The sequence below is a fragment of the Engystomops pustulosus genome, chromosome 10, assembly GCF_040894005.1.
Source record: "Engystomops pustulosus chromosome 10, aEngPut4.maternal, whole genome shotgun sequence".
NCBI classification, from domain to species: Eukaryota; Metazoa; Chordata; class Amphibia; order Anura; family Leptodactylidae; genus Engystomops; species Engystomops pustulosus.
Window position 1 is genome coordinate 57,575,943 of NC_092420.1, and position 15,048 is coordinate 57,590,990.

Here is a 15,048-nt window from a genome sequence, read left to right on the forward strand (position 1 = left end):
CTAGGATCCTATGTACAACCTGTTCAGCTCCTCCTACTCTACAACATACTGCCTGTTTATATAACACCCTGCACAACCTGCTCAGCTCCTCCTGCTCTATAACATGCTGCCTGTGTATATAACATCCTGCACAACCTGCTCAGCTCCTCCTCGTCTATAACAGGAAGCCTACAGAACGGATACAATGCACATCTGCAGTAACCCAGTAACACAGCATGAACAATATCAGTGAGATTTTTAAAATCATATTTACACTGTAAAGGCATTTTGAGTGTTAATCTGCATTTCTAATGCATCACAGATTTATTGCTATCTGCATGTAGAAGAAAACAAATACCCAAAATTTTCGGACTATAAGACACTTCTTACTATAGGACGCACCCCAGATTTAGGCTTCCAAAAAAAGGAAAATTATATTTTGCACCAATAAAAATATCCCTGTATGTCACACTAAAGCAGAGCACACACAGCTCTGCATCATCCATACAGTTACACACAGCTCTGCATCATCTATACAGCTACACACACAGCCCTGCATCATCCATACAGTTACACACACAGCTCTGCATCATCCATACAGTTACACACACAGCCCTGCATCATCCATACAGTTACACACACACAGCTCTGCATCATCCATACAGTTACACACACACAGCTCTGCATCATCTATACAGCTACACACACAGCCCTGCATCATCCATACAGTTACACACACAGCACTGCATCATTCATACAGATACACACACAGCCAGCTATACACACATAGCCCCCCCCCCCACTTGTCCCCCTTTCCCCCTTCCCCTTCTTCTTACCCTGTCCCAGCCCAGCATGTCCCCATTCTCCCAGAATCAGCTCCTGTGGTGATATAAGACGCATTTGATCAGTGACATGATTCTGACATCACCAAATGTCCTCTAGGACACCTGGGAGAGCAGAGAGCAGTATGGAGCCTCTCCTCTCTGGGAGATTGGGTGCAGCTCTATATTTGGACATCACACAATTTCCATTACAGCGGTCAGGGTCTGGCAGTGCTTGTGTCTCCTCTATTGCATTCTCCCTCTCCACACCATCCCCATGGTGCTGAATGAGTGTGGAGGAGAGAAGGCTGACACAGGCACACAGGCTGCAGCTGCCCCCTTCCTGGGACTCACCACATTCTTCTGGCAGGGAGCCAAGAGCATCTAAAATAAACAAAATATTCTAAATTTCTGAAATGATTCAGAGTGTTCACAAAGACATTTTTAAAATCAGTATAGCATAGGCAATTGAAAGCTGTCATCAGCTAAAAATGGCATTCCTGGTGATTTCTGAGCAAATTATAACTCTTTACTGTAAATGCAGATTTTTTTTATAATGCCCAATTTTTTGATTGACTAAATGCATCTCAATCAAAAAATTGGCCATTATACAAAAAAAATCTGAGAGATACAGTAGGGAGTAAATTTCTAGAAGCATGAGCTAGCCAGTTAAGCTTTTTAAATGAAGAAAAATCCTATTGATTGGTGTCCCTATTAAAGCAGTAAGGAAATCTCCAGCTGGCTAAGCGGGAGATCTTTGCAAAGTCAGAATTAGGAAATTAAGAATGATGCACACATTGCATAATGAAGCCCTGGGAGGATTTGAACCTGCCCACTCCACATCATTCTGTGAACCTGCCATGAATAAGTCTGTGCAGGTGCAGCCATTCTGTACAGTGCGTAGCCGGAACAATATTGCTTCATTATAATTCTATATCCTAACGTTTTATAAAATCATTTTTGTAAAACATAGGAAAGAAGGAACTTACTGGTCATAGGCAAACTTTCCCATGATAAACTTTTTTTAAAACTTTTTTAGTGCTTATGACCATTTTGCTTGGTTTGAACTCTTCTGGAAGATTCCCCCCCCCCACTCAATATCAGGGGAATTTCAATATCTAAAATGTTCTGACCCAATTGTCCATCCACAATCAGCCCTATATCATTTTTACTCAGATCCTGATTTTCTATCTTCATTTTTCAATTCCAGAAATGATTATTCACCCACTTCCGGCTATCTCCCACCCCTCGGCAGGTCATTTGTAGTGCTATAACCATGTTATGTATTTTCTGTTTTATTTATATGGATGATCATTGCATATCGTAAAAAGACATTTTTGGACTCTTTGTTAGTAGATGAGTAGAATGGAATTGGTTAAAAGCTTTTTAATGAAACTGCTGAGTCCTATCTGAATCCCTTTCGTTGGAGAATGCCGCAGCAGGCAGTGACAGATGAGGGCACTTTGGGGGAAACAAGGATGTGATTAATTTTTTATTTTTCATTTCTTTTCAACTGCTGGGACTATGCCCTACAGAGCAGACAGGATCTTCAAGATGGGCTAGAACAGCTGGGGAAGACAGTATGTACACAATGAGCCAGTGACATAATCACTTTTAGGAAAACATTTGCGTGACATTGAGTGAGCAACAAAGAGAAGGAAATATGGAAAGTCATGTCTCGTACAACGGAGGAATTTTAAAATTTATAGTGTCCTACTTTGGATGAGCAGCGTGAGATGTTATGATACACCTTACTGATTTACCATTGAGGGTTCAAGACTTAGGCCCAGTAACTATTGAATTTTAGCATTTTACTCAAAGTTTATAGTGTTTGCTCCTATAAACTTAAAGACATTGTACCAAGGTTTTCTAACTTATCCCCTTTCCACAGAGTAGAAAGTTTTTTATTTTTGGGGATTTGACTGCTAAGATCCCTACAGAACACCACAATGTCCAACAGTCCCTTAGAGATAAATGAGGCAGCAGATTTCATGTTGACTACCTTTAAATGTATAGAACGTGGCACAGCACCTCTGAGCAAAGTGGAGTACCATGCCATATATCTCACGTAGATCATAGGGTTTCCGTTTTTTTGCTGTTGGATGGGACACTGGTGCCTCTTATTGTCCTGTTGGCCCAGAAGCATTTACCATAGTTTATTTCGGACATGACCACTGAGCCAATCCCTGGCCTAAGTGATCATATGCCGTTCATTCAGACATAACCACTGGGGCCAAGGATTGGCTCAACAGTCACATCTGGGATACACGCCTTTCTCAGGAATAAAGGTCCCCTGAATGGAGAGAGTGATGTGTATGCTCGCCACTTTTGGAGTGTATAGTCTTGAATCTTCTCGCAGCTCCAATATAGTTTAATAGAGCATGGCCTCACATTTGAGGCACTGGTTCCCTCGTTCCATTCAGCCCGGCTGTGTAAAACCGGTCACCAGACCCCTCTGTTCCAGGGATAGGTGGTACCCGCAACTCTTTATGACATATACTGTATGTATTAACTGTATATATATATTTTTTTTTTTTGCTGGGGTTACAAATATAAAGTATACAGTTCCGACTTAAATACAAATTCAACTTAAGAACAAACCTCCAGAACCTATCTTGTACGTAACCTTGGGACTGCCTGTATACAATGATGTAGATCAGTGAAAGTTCCTATTTCAAGCAAGGAAATGCAATGTTGAGATATGTATAATATATGTTTAATTTGTTTAGAGAAATATTAATATGACGAACAAGAATATTGCTTAATCATCTAAGTTTATGACTCAGGGCATGGTAATGAAAAGAATGATAATCATTTACTCCAATGAGGCGTGACATAATCAATGCACGATATGAAGACCTCTCTGAATACAGAAACATTTTATTGCACATTGAAATGAAATATAGTAATACACATTTACTTAGAATCGTGTGGGGGGGGGTAATTTCCCTCGAATAGAAAGAACGATTTATGGTTGAGCGAATTCTCCGATCCTTTCTATAATGAAAACACGTTTTCCTATTTAAATGATCCTTATTACCTTTTAAATGCACTTAAAGTTCTAATTTCCTCTTAATGGGTGGTAAATTCCAGAACTGTAAAAAGAACACAACACCAATATCAATTTACCACTAATTGAAAGAAAAGTATTTTGGACCAGTGTCTGTTTAATTATTCAGCAGCATTTCATTTGGGTAAATGCGGTTTTAGATATAATAATGTGCGCTTAATTGTAGAGGAAAACAATGTATCAAGTCTTGTTGCACATGAGCTGAGGTTTCTAGTAAAAGCTTACTGTTAACCCCTTAAGTTGCCTCAAGGGCACACAGGACCTTCTCTGTTTGGCGTAAACTGTAACTTAATCATAGACTGAATATACCATAAAGATACTGCACAAAGTTTTCCCATGAAAGAAAGTTCTGACATTTAAATCCCCAAGTGATATTTACACAATCAAGATAATTTTTAACCCCTTACAATTTTTGGGGTTTCTGTCCTATAACTCCCTACACGGGTCAGCGTAAGAATCCAGAGTGTGGGTGGGCACTCTCTAAATAGACACTACAGGATTCCTCTGTGATATCTGTTCTATGAGATGCTGTGTGCTCACAATGTGATTAGATTATCAGGGTGCAGGTTTATATACACTTTTATTTAGCTTCTGAACATTCTACTAGTACCTGACATAGAAAGAGATGAGACAGATCAGAGATGATGATATCCACAATATAAAACACAATAATACTCTCAGCTGTACAAACTCACTTAATCAATAAAACACAGAGTCAGCTCTGCTTATCTTTCTGTAGCTTGTATAGTAAGTCTCTGCACACTTTTGCTTCCTGGCAGGAAGTGCCTTTGTCTGAGCTGGTCTTGTAATGCAGTGGGGGAGAGCAGGAGGCACAGAGCACTGCCGTGTTAAGACAAGAGAAGATATTTGTGAGAAGAATCTGCCCTACCATAGTCAGAAGATTTTTTGTCAGATCTAGGAGAAACCAAAATTGTAAACACCAGGACTGATGACAGACAGGTTGAAATTATATCTGTGAAACGCAGTATTTTTGTTAAAAACAATGTGATATTTTGTTATCCTGAATATATTTATTAAACTTGTCTTTGTGGGAATACCACTTTAATGAGAATCAGGCAATGACTACTATATATACTTATAATAATAACAATAATTCTTTATTTATATAGCACCAACAGATTATGTAGCGCTGCACAGGGTTTGCCAAATCAGTCTTACATCTCATAGTACGTAAAGCTGCGAAAGTAAAGCACAGGTCCAATCCTGAAGTGTTGATCTAGAGGAAGGCAGTGCTACTCTTATGAGATAGTTACTGAGTGTCCTCATGTTAGGATCTGTTCACATTACATTGTTGGACTCCTTTTAATATATAAAGCAGCATCTACACATTAAACAGATGTATAGAAGGGATGCTGTACACCAACACACATCACCGATAGGGCCCTGCAAGTAACATTGGTAACATGTTTTGCTTCTGAAAGTTCCCGTATAGAGGTAAAAGGATGAAAACCAGAGATATCTAGGAATATAGCCCTTAGTGGTGGCCCAGACTTGTAGGATAGCAAAGTGGGTTCACAACCCACAGCTTGTTTCGATATTCTAATAGATTATTCCATACTAGTAATTTACTAAAGCATATTCCAGCCATAAGGAAGCCTAGTCTTTTGGTCTACATCAAGCTACCTAACCAACATAGATGCTAAACACTAAATATAAATGTCTTGACCAAAAATTTATCAAAACAACATCTCCCCTCCAAGAAACATTTCCCCTTTGTAAGTGGCTGTTAGGTTTTCTGAGCCCCAGTCAATCCTACAAGGTACTGTTCAGTTGGCAATATAACGCTTACCGTATGTGCATAGGGCATACCACTCGAGTACAAGGTTGGCAGAATGCGTTGTACAATAATATACTTCTTGTTGATACATATTAAACATTCAAATTATTTCTCTTATTTAGTTATTACTTTGATTCTACCTATTTTATGCTTAAACTTTCCAAATGGGAAGTTTGATTTTCTCAGTTCTCTAAATTGGGTAACATGTTGAAAGGCAAAATCGGAATCCTTTGAAGTTTGGGGCTGAAGCATTGGTGAGCCACTAAGAGTCAATAATTAAATAAAATTAGCCATTCTATAATTAGTCATAATGTCATAGTATATGCTGTGCTAGCCTAACAGGAAGTCTACATGACCGCAACGCAACCTGATAAGACTGCGTCTCCATTCAGTCCTCACATAGAGGATGATGAGAATTCTGCTTGTTCCCGGTGTCAAAATTGGAAACCACTGCAGCCTTGCCCCAAAGTGAAGGACTTTTTACATGATATCTATTTGCATTACAAATAAGATTTTGATTTATTTATAAAATTTTTGTTTGTTTTCAAGAAGAATCTGAAGTAAACGCACATCTTTAAGATGGCTATAGTGTTAAGATTAGAAACCCATATTTAGTAACAAAAGCCTTAGGTACAGCATCTTTTATATCTACATAGTGGTTCCATTTTGAGAGTTATATTACTGAGAAATGATTGTTTTTTATAATTATAGTAAAAAATTTAATGAAAAATGTTGTACTTAAAAAAAATCTTCACTTCCATAGCCCCTGACAGGGTTAACCCATGTTGTTGATGAAAAAACCCTGGAAATGAGAGAAAGAAGGAAAGTTCACAAGGGTGGCATTAAGGCTGAATTCTTTCATTTTATCTGTTTGCTTTAAAATTCAGCGACATAAAATATGTGTATGAAATATTTAACAGGGAGAGCAGACTTCATTAAAATCTGTAGGCAGGAATTTGTGTGTATGTGAAAAGCGGGATCTTGTGTGTATTAATATATAACCCTTTCACCCCAGCAGCAGGGGAGAGTTAAACATACTTTAATTAGACAGAAGAGGAGGGGAAAAAATGGGACTAGTTATTGCAGGAACAAACGGCGATGACCTGTCTTAGGGGTTACCACCTCCCCAGTGAATGTAGAAATTGTTGCAAAATAGTGAAAAGATGGGGATAATAGAACAGATATCTTAAATGTGTAAAATGTTCTAAAACAAGTAATGCAGTATGTCACAACTCTTATGAGTACACTCACCGGATACTTTATTAGGTACACCATGCTAGTAATGGGTTGGACCCCCTTTTGCCTTCAGAACTGCCTCAATTCTTCGTGGCATAGACTCAACAAGGTGCTGGAAGCATTCCTCAGAGATTTTGGTCCATATTGACATGATGGCATCACACAGTTGCCGCAGATTTGTCGGCTGCACATCCATGATGCGAATCTCCCGTTCCACCACATCCCAAAGATGCTCTATTGGATTGAGATCTGGTGACTGTGGAGGCCATTTGAGTACAGTGAACTCATTGTCATGTTCAAGAAACCAGTCTGAGATGATTCCAGCTTTATGACATGGCGCATTATCCTGCTGAAAGTAGCCATCAGATGTTGGGTACATTGTGGTCATAAAGGGATGGACATGGTCAGCAACAATACTCAGGTAGGCTGTGGCGTTGCAACGATGCTCAATTGGTACCAAGGGGCCCAAAGAGTGCCAAGAAAATATTCCCCACACCATGACACCACCACCACCAGCCTGAACCGTTGATACAAGGCAGGATGGATCCATGCTTTCATGTTGTTGACGCCAATTTCTGACCCTACCATAGTCACGTGCACGTAGCCTTAATTTGTATTGTTAAACATATGTGTCAACCCTATAATTCCTCATGAAACCAATTCAATATTTCTGTATGATGTAAGAACTCTGGGAAGGATACAATTCACAACACAAGGGCGGAACATCCCCAATAGCAGCCATTGCAGTTCCAACGGGGCCCAAAGTGTCATGGGGAGACAGGACCTGCACTGGTAGGCAGCCCAGGCAAGTTAGGCTTGTGTGGATGGGAACCAGGTAAAGATTTTGCTCTGTGGCCCAGGATTTCCTAATTACGCCACCACCATTGGGTGGCTGGACAAAGACAAATCAATAACCATATGTTTTCAGGAAAAAAGGAAGGAATGATACAGGAATTTCCTACCAGGCCTTAAAACTGACCATCGACATATATACCATTTCAAGAAAAGTTTTCAGGCACTGGTTGGTTAAAAAAATTAGTAGTAAACCTAATTTCTTCATGCATAAATCCATAAAATATTTGCCAATGGTCACAAGGCAGCATCAGTCAATAGGGCACATTTACTTACCCGGTCCATTCGCGTTCCAGCGGCGGCTTCTCTGATGAGCGTTCAGGTCTTCCGGCGATTCATGAAGGTCCTGCGCCCGATGTCCACCAGGTGGCGCTGCTGTGCCGAAGTCCGCCGTGGTGCCCCGGAGTTCATTGTCTTCCTCGTGGTGCATGTGAGTATGGCCCGTGCGACCAATTTTTTTTTTTAAATGCGGCGGTTTTTCCGAATCCATCGGGTTACCGTTCGGCCACGCCCCCTGATTTCCGTCGCGTGCATGCCAGTGCCGATGCGCCACAATCCGATCGCATGCGTCAATATCCCGGGGCAATGCAGGGAAAATCGGTGCAAAACGGAAATATTCGGGTAACACGTCGGGAAACTGCGAATCGGGCCCTTAGTAAATGACCCCCAATGTGTTTCAAGCGCACTGCGGCATTCTTATTCATGATTCTTGAGTTTGAAGCGCGTTGACTGATGTTACCTTGTGACCATTAAGATGATGGCAACTATTTTATGGATTTATAGATAAAGAAATAAAGATTTACTACTATTTTTTTTTTACCAACCAGTGCCTGAAAACTTTTTTTTGAAACAGTGGTTCAAGAAGAAATTGTGCTCTCTTTTTTTTTTTGCTTGTTTATACATCTACATTAATAGGACTAGTGGAAGGGCTAAAACTAAGGGACAAGGGCTACTAAAACCCTATAGCTACACCCTTAAAGGAGTATTCCCATTTTAGCAAATAAATGTTATTATATGTGTAATGAAAAATTATACAATTTTCCAATATGCTTTCTGTATCAATTCCTCACAGTTTTCTAGATCTCTGCTTGCTGTCATTCTATAGAAAGCTTCTATGTTTACTTCCAGTAGATAGAAATCTGACCATGGTCACACTGGCGCACAGCTCATTATATCACACAGCTCTGATTACCCTCTGTGATACTAATTAGCCGTCCACCTGTGTGACCATGGTCAGATTTCTGTCCACAGGAAGTGAACATAGAAGCTTTCTATAGCAGGACAGCAAGCAGAGATCTAGAAAACAGTAGGGAATTTATACATAAAGTATATTGGAAAATTTTATTACTTTTCTTCATACAAACAATAATATAAAATTGTTGAAATGGGAATACCCCTTTAAGTAAGGCATAGTGTCCACAAATGCTTTGTTCACTGCATCCGTTTTGGTCAATTTGGGAAACCTGTAGCTGCTCCACATTCCGCTTTACCGTGGCACCACATTCACTTTGATTGCTTTAGGAACCATTTTTCGTGATTAGTGTGGTCCCATCAGTTGGACCCTCACTGATTAGCTTGTTACCCCCTTATCCACAGGATGAACTTGAAATGTATGGAAAGCCCCTTTAAACATTACATTGTGCACGGTGGGCAAAACGTGCTGTGACAGAAAGCCAGCAAATGTTGGGGTCAATGGGGTCCTTTGGGCACCATTCTTGTCTGGCATTAAATGGAACTGGCACCGGCATAATTTTTTGTTTTCATGATGGAACACAGCTTGGAAAAAACAGAGAGCCCACAAACCTTTACTATATATTCGTTATTAAGTTGTTGAGTAACAAAGAATTGACTGTACTATTCAAGTTTTAGTTTCCATATTTCCTATTATAGCTTTTTAAGCTCTATGTACAACAAGCATGTGCCATTTATTAGGCTAGCGTCAGAGAGGTCAATACATGGCATAGTTGTAAAAGATCATTTCCTTTAGTAAATATTACTTTTACGATGATTTTACAGGAGAAATGCAATTAAGTAGATACATAGATAGATAGATGCATCATGACATGAGATAACAACATATTACTTGTTGGCTTGCCAATATCTGGAATGGAAATTTGTGTTGCCGGTGGTGAATTGCGTGTGTTATTACTTTGGAGGGAATTCATTTTTCACTATAGCCCACTATCTAGTGCAATGAAGCAGGCACCATTTGACAGATGTGCACAAACAATATTGAACACAAGTGCTGTAATGCTTGTAATGCAATGATTCAGGGAGTGCAATGCGCGGCCCACCACGCCTATGGTGCGCATTTATTTCATTCCTCCATCAGTGTCTGTCAGCACATCCATCCACCCCCAGTCCTCGCCCTCCTCACTATAGCACCTGCCTCTCATTGATTTTCTTCACATTTGCTCTGAGATTCTAATTTGCTTGGTATTGATTTCAATAAAAGCATTTTGCTGATGAAATTAGGAGCAAGAGGCCTTCTTTTTTTCTTTGTTCCTGAAGGACGATCTCGTCTTTCTTGTCACCTCACTGGCGTCCTCACCCTGACAGTTTTTTAATCTCTCTCCAAGACATGTCAAAACTCATCCCCAGCTTCTTGCAAGAAAACCTTATAGAAACATTTTATTTGTTGCCGAGCTTTCCTGATGTCCTATGATGGATAAGGCTCGATTTGGTGGAAATCAACACAAGGAAATAGGTTTTCACAAATATAGTTTATCATCCCCACAGACTGTTCCTGCAGCTGAGGACTGTCACTGAGGCAAAGTTTGAAAATGGTCCAAAGATATAAATTTTCTTTCATGAAGTCAATAAAAGAGTCTGTTTACTTCTATCAAAATTCAGCTTCTATGAACTACACTACTCTGCAAAAATCCAAACTGCTCAGTGATTGGTTGTAAAGGGGAATATTTTGGATTTAATTGTGTTAGACGGCTTTGGTAAATGAGGACCATTCTGTGTGCTGTGCAACTTGAGAAGCTTTTTTTCTTATATAAAAAGAGTTGGGCCTGTTCTTAAGAACCGTCACCTATCAGGCTAGGACTTACCTAAACATTTTGCAGGACTACAAAGTTATTTTGATTTTCAGTCATTCAACGTTAAACTGAACTAAAAAAAAGTGTTGGTTAGGCCACAGTAATCAGCAGCTACATTGCTCATCAGCGGAGCACAACCGCCAGGCCACGGCACAAGACAAAGCAGTGGAACATCCAGTCCCGGGCCGTGGCCAAAGACTTTTTGAAAAAAATCCTATACTCACCTTTCCGGGCTTCTCCGAAGCAGCAGCAATTCTCATCTCCGATTCTCTCTGTGGCCGTGTTACATGGAGCCGGAGCCAGCAGATGCAATGTGATGCTTCAGAGCCACATACATTGGCAGCAGAGAGTAGAAGATAAGAGGATTACTTCTGCTTAGGGCAACGGGGAAAAGTGACTATAGGATTTTTTTGTTAGTCTCTATATTGTAAAATGAAAATAAGGAGAGAGGGTGGGAGGTGGGCTTCATGGAGGGGGCTGTAGACTGAGGGCTTTTGTAGGTGGTGGGGATAGAGAAATGGGGGTATTATCATGCTTCTTTTTTTAGTCCCCTTACAGGCTGTAGGGCATCATAAATTGGATAACTGCAGAAAATGAGGGTGTCTATAGGAAATGATCAGGTGCAGTTTAAGGTCTCTACCCCACCATCGAGTTTGATGTGTCAAACATGCATCAAACTTATATTATGTACTTGCTGGAACATCTGACCCAACACTCAGAAATCAGAACTAAACTCAGCATGTCAGTTCAGTTCTGGACTTTCCAGCAAGTACACAATGCAAGTTTGATGCAAGTTTGTAGCATCAAACTCACTTGTGGCTAGGAGGCCTAAGGGCAAGGCACACCAATTACTTTCCCCAGGGACTGTGCAGCTGGTTTCCAGTTACAAAAAAGTTGGGGGCCTGTATACGTTGGTGAATGGCTCCTGGATTAACCCCAATGGTAATTCTGCAGCCATTCTACAAGCATCAGAAAGCAGCTGAAATGCTACAATTTTGCTTCGATGAAAGGTTGGAGCATAACCTTAGCATAACAAAGGTTGATATCAGCACATTGATCTAAGGTCAGTAGAAGCTGCACACACTTTGGTAGGATGCAATAAGAATAGATCTCCTGGTTCACCAAATCACATACATGAAGGGAGTGCTGTATACCAAATATAGAAAAAGACTGTATTTATTCTGATAAAGCAATGGTGCAACCACCTGGGTCTGTCCTGGGCCTGAGGTACAGCCAAGTAGGCAGACATGTTGCTATAGATAAGTAAAACTTCAAGGATTTGGGTGGATCTTTTGTCATTTTAGATGCTTGTGGATTGAAGCCATTGAATTGCTCAGCATTGGTCCATTGTATTTCCCTAGTTTCTGAATAACACAGGATGGATAACATTCAGCGAAAACCTTTTCTATCATATAGGAGTTACTGATTCTGAAGAATTCCTCTCAGTACTTCCAGTAATGCATGATATATAATAGTCATATTATTTCAGTGAAAACGGGATATGAACCCAGAACAATAGTTGACATGTAACATCATGTGATCAGAAGGGGAAAGATGATGTATTCCTTTTGAGGGCATAATGTATAATTCATCTGTGCATTGCTCGCAATATTACTTAAGAGCACACAGTAGGAAGTTGCCAGAACTACAATGGAAAATCATGGCCTTTTGTGAAAACGCAAACCTAAACATATAACCCTGTCATCAGCTATTTGCTTTTCGTCGCACTCCACAGAAAGAAAATAATCTTTGATGTTCCTGTGCGGTAACATTTGATTCTGCATTCTCATATAGGGTTTGCTAGGTTTCCAAAAGATTGTAAAGTAAATGGCAACAAGTAAAAATTCATACAAATAATATCCTAAAAATTGTAGACTCCTTACTTTGCTTATGTCATCACTTTTATAAACTTAAAATAAACTGGAAATAAAAAGATTTGGAAGTGTTTCTGCATCACAATCTTTGTGAGTATCCTCTGAATGGGGGAGTTGTATCAATGTGGTGGAGAATCGATCAGTGCAGATGTAGAGAAGATTAGTCTTCTGCTGCGCCATATTTTTAACTGTGTTGATAAATCTGTAAGTGTAAGTCTGTTGAGACCTAATTCTGTTAGCTGGTATAGTGTCTGCGCAAAACTATGGCCCACCATCTTTATTTTTTTGGTGCGTAGATTTTTCCCAGCAACATCACATCCCATTTTCATAGGCCAAACCCCAGATCAATCAGTCTGCTGTTGCAGGTAGAGATGTAGCACTGGGTAACATGACTAAATTAACTTATTCACTATTAGTGATGACTCTGTAGTGTTAGGTCATACAGGGGACCTCCACTTTTATGGGATATCCAAATTAGTTGATGCACCTTTGTCAAGTTACCCTGTAGTACATCTGTATATTATAGAGTATAAAGAGGTTAATAATTGAAGGCCATATTATGGACCAGACTTTCTTCGTGACTTTCCAGCCATACTCAATTAACACTAGTATTTAAACGGTTATCCCCATCTCAGATATTTGCGACATATATCCACGGAGGGTATTATAAATACCTCATAGAGGTGGGTCCCACCTTTCATGAAAAAGGAAATGAGGGGAAAAGTCTAGGAGGAGAGGATATCCTTGGCTATATGAGAAGGAGGAGTAGGTTCTAGAGGCATAAGAAAAGCCTTGAAATATTCCACGATTCAGAAATCTGGATGTGTCCAGCCAAGTGGAAACATATGGTAAACTACACTTGTATAGGGAGAAGATGAGAGCTGCTAGTTAGATATGAGTGGACCCAAAGTTTCCATTCATACCCCTGGCCAATCATAGTCATGGCAAGTTGGCTAGGGGCGTCAATTTGCTGGATTGGCTGTTCAGCAATCAATCTGACAATATGTACAGGTCACACAGGACGCACTGGGACTCTGAACCCAAAAAGAAACTTCTGGTCCGTTCATCTCTACTAATAGCGGTTGAATCTAGAGGCCAAATTCCATAGTCTTGACCAATTAATCACATCACCATGGGATGGCCAACTCACATTGCAGTCTTTACAAGGTTATAATCTGGTACCTTATCAATAACCATTAAAATGCCAAATGTCCCCTTTAATGCAGTATTTATACACATAGGCTGTTTGTATCCAAGTAAAAATATATTCTGGGAAAAAAAGAAAAATCATAAAATATTCCTCTTCATCCCGTGAAATGTGTCTGGCATTGCTCTATATTACAGTACTAGTCAAGTAATACTATACCCCCTCCTGTTGATGTGTGTGCATACGGGAAAAACAAAATGACATTGTTTAATAAAAATATAATGGAAGATTCACGTAAGGATCAATATGCTGTCTCTGTTCTTTTTGAACACAATTTATTTATAAAGGCGTCTTGTAAATAAAGCATCAGGATCAGAATCTGCTTGTTCGGCCTCCTCTGGAGAGAGCTAATTGCCGCTGATCTTTTTAAAGGTACGCTACATGCTGAAACTTAGCTTGCTTTAAGAAATACTAGGCTTTGGCCAATGTTCCAATGCTGATTCATTGGGGAAAGAAAAGTAAAGAGAGGCTGTTCCTCCTAGTGTGCTATGTGTGCGAAAATAGTATGTGATGCTTAATGTTTGCAGAAAATAATATTAATAATAATAACAACTAAAAAGACCCTTCCAGTTCTGTAGCAATGATGTAATGTGTCTATTACAAGTTCAGAAAATCACTGTCCTCAGAAGTCATGAGCTATAAGAAGTATATGCAATTCTAATGGCTGAGTCCAGTGAGTGGTGACAGCTGTCATGGGATTGATATACATAATATCATTATCTAAGAACTTTGGATAATTTCTATATATATATTACATTTACCATGATTACAACAGTGTCCTAAAATCCCTGCTCAGCCACCCCTGCTTTATAGCATTCTGCCTAACCACAGTGGTAGCAGCCACAGCAACTACTATGGGGTTTGCAGTGTCAGGGGGCCCCGGCAAGACAACCTGACGCACTTTATGTTGAGTTACACCATGTTCCAATTTCCAGCTTCCATTTCCTTATGAAAAAATCAATAAAAAGGATTTGAAAAAAAAAGAATGGAGGATGTGCACCATTATATACATGTTATGCTGCACATTGTACATGTGTACAATGTGTGTAAGATTGTATAAATGTATATGGGTGAAGTATATGTGTGTATAAATAATTGTATAAATGTTTGTGATTGTAATTCATATGTGTGAGTATTTAAATATGAATAAGTCTGCTATGGGGCCCT

The 15,048-nt window shown here is 39.7% G+C and overlaps 1 protein-coding gene across 7 annotated transcripts in view; it reads left to right on the forward strand.

The window, feature by feature from the left end:
* Positions 1-15,048, forward strand: part of NTNG1 (netrin G1) — a 165,695-nt gene that overhangs the window by 55,923 nt on the left and 94,724 nt on the right. The window lies entirely within an intron of this gene.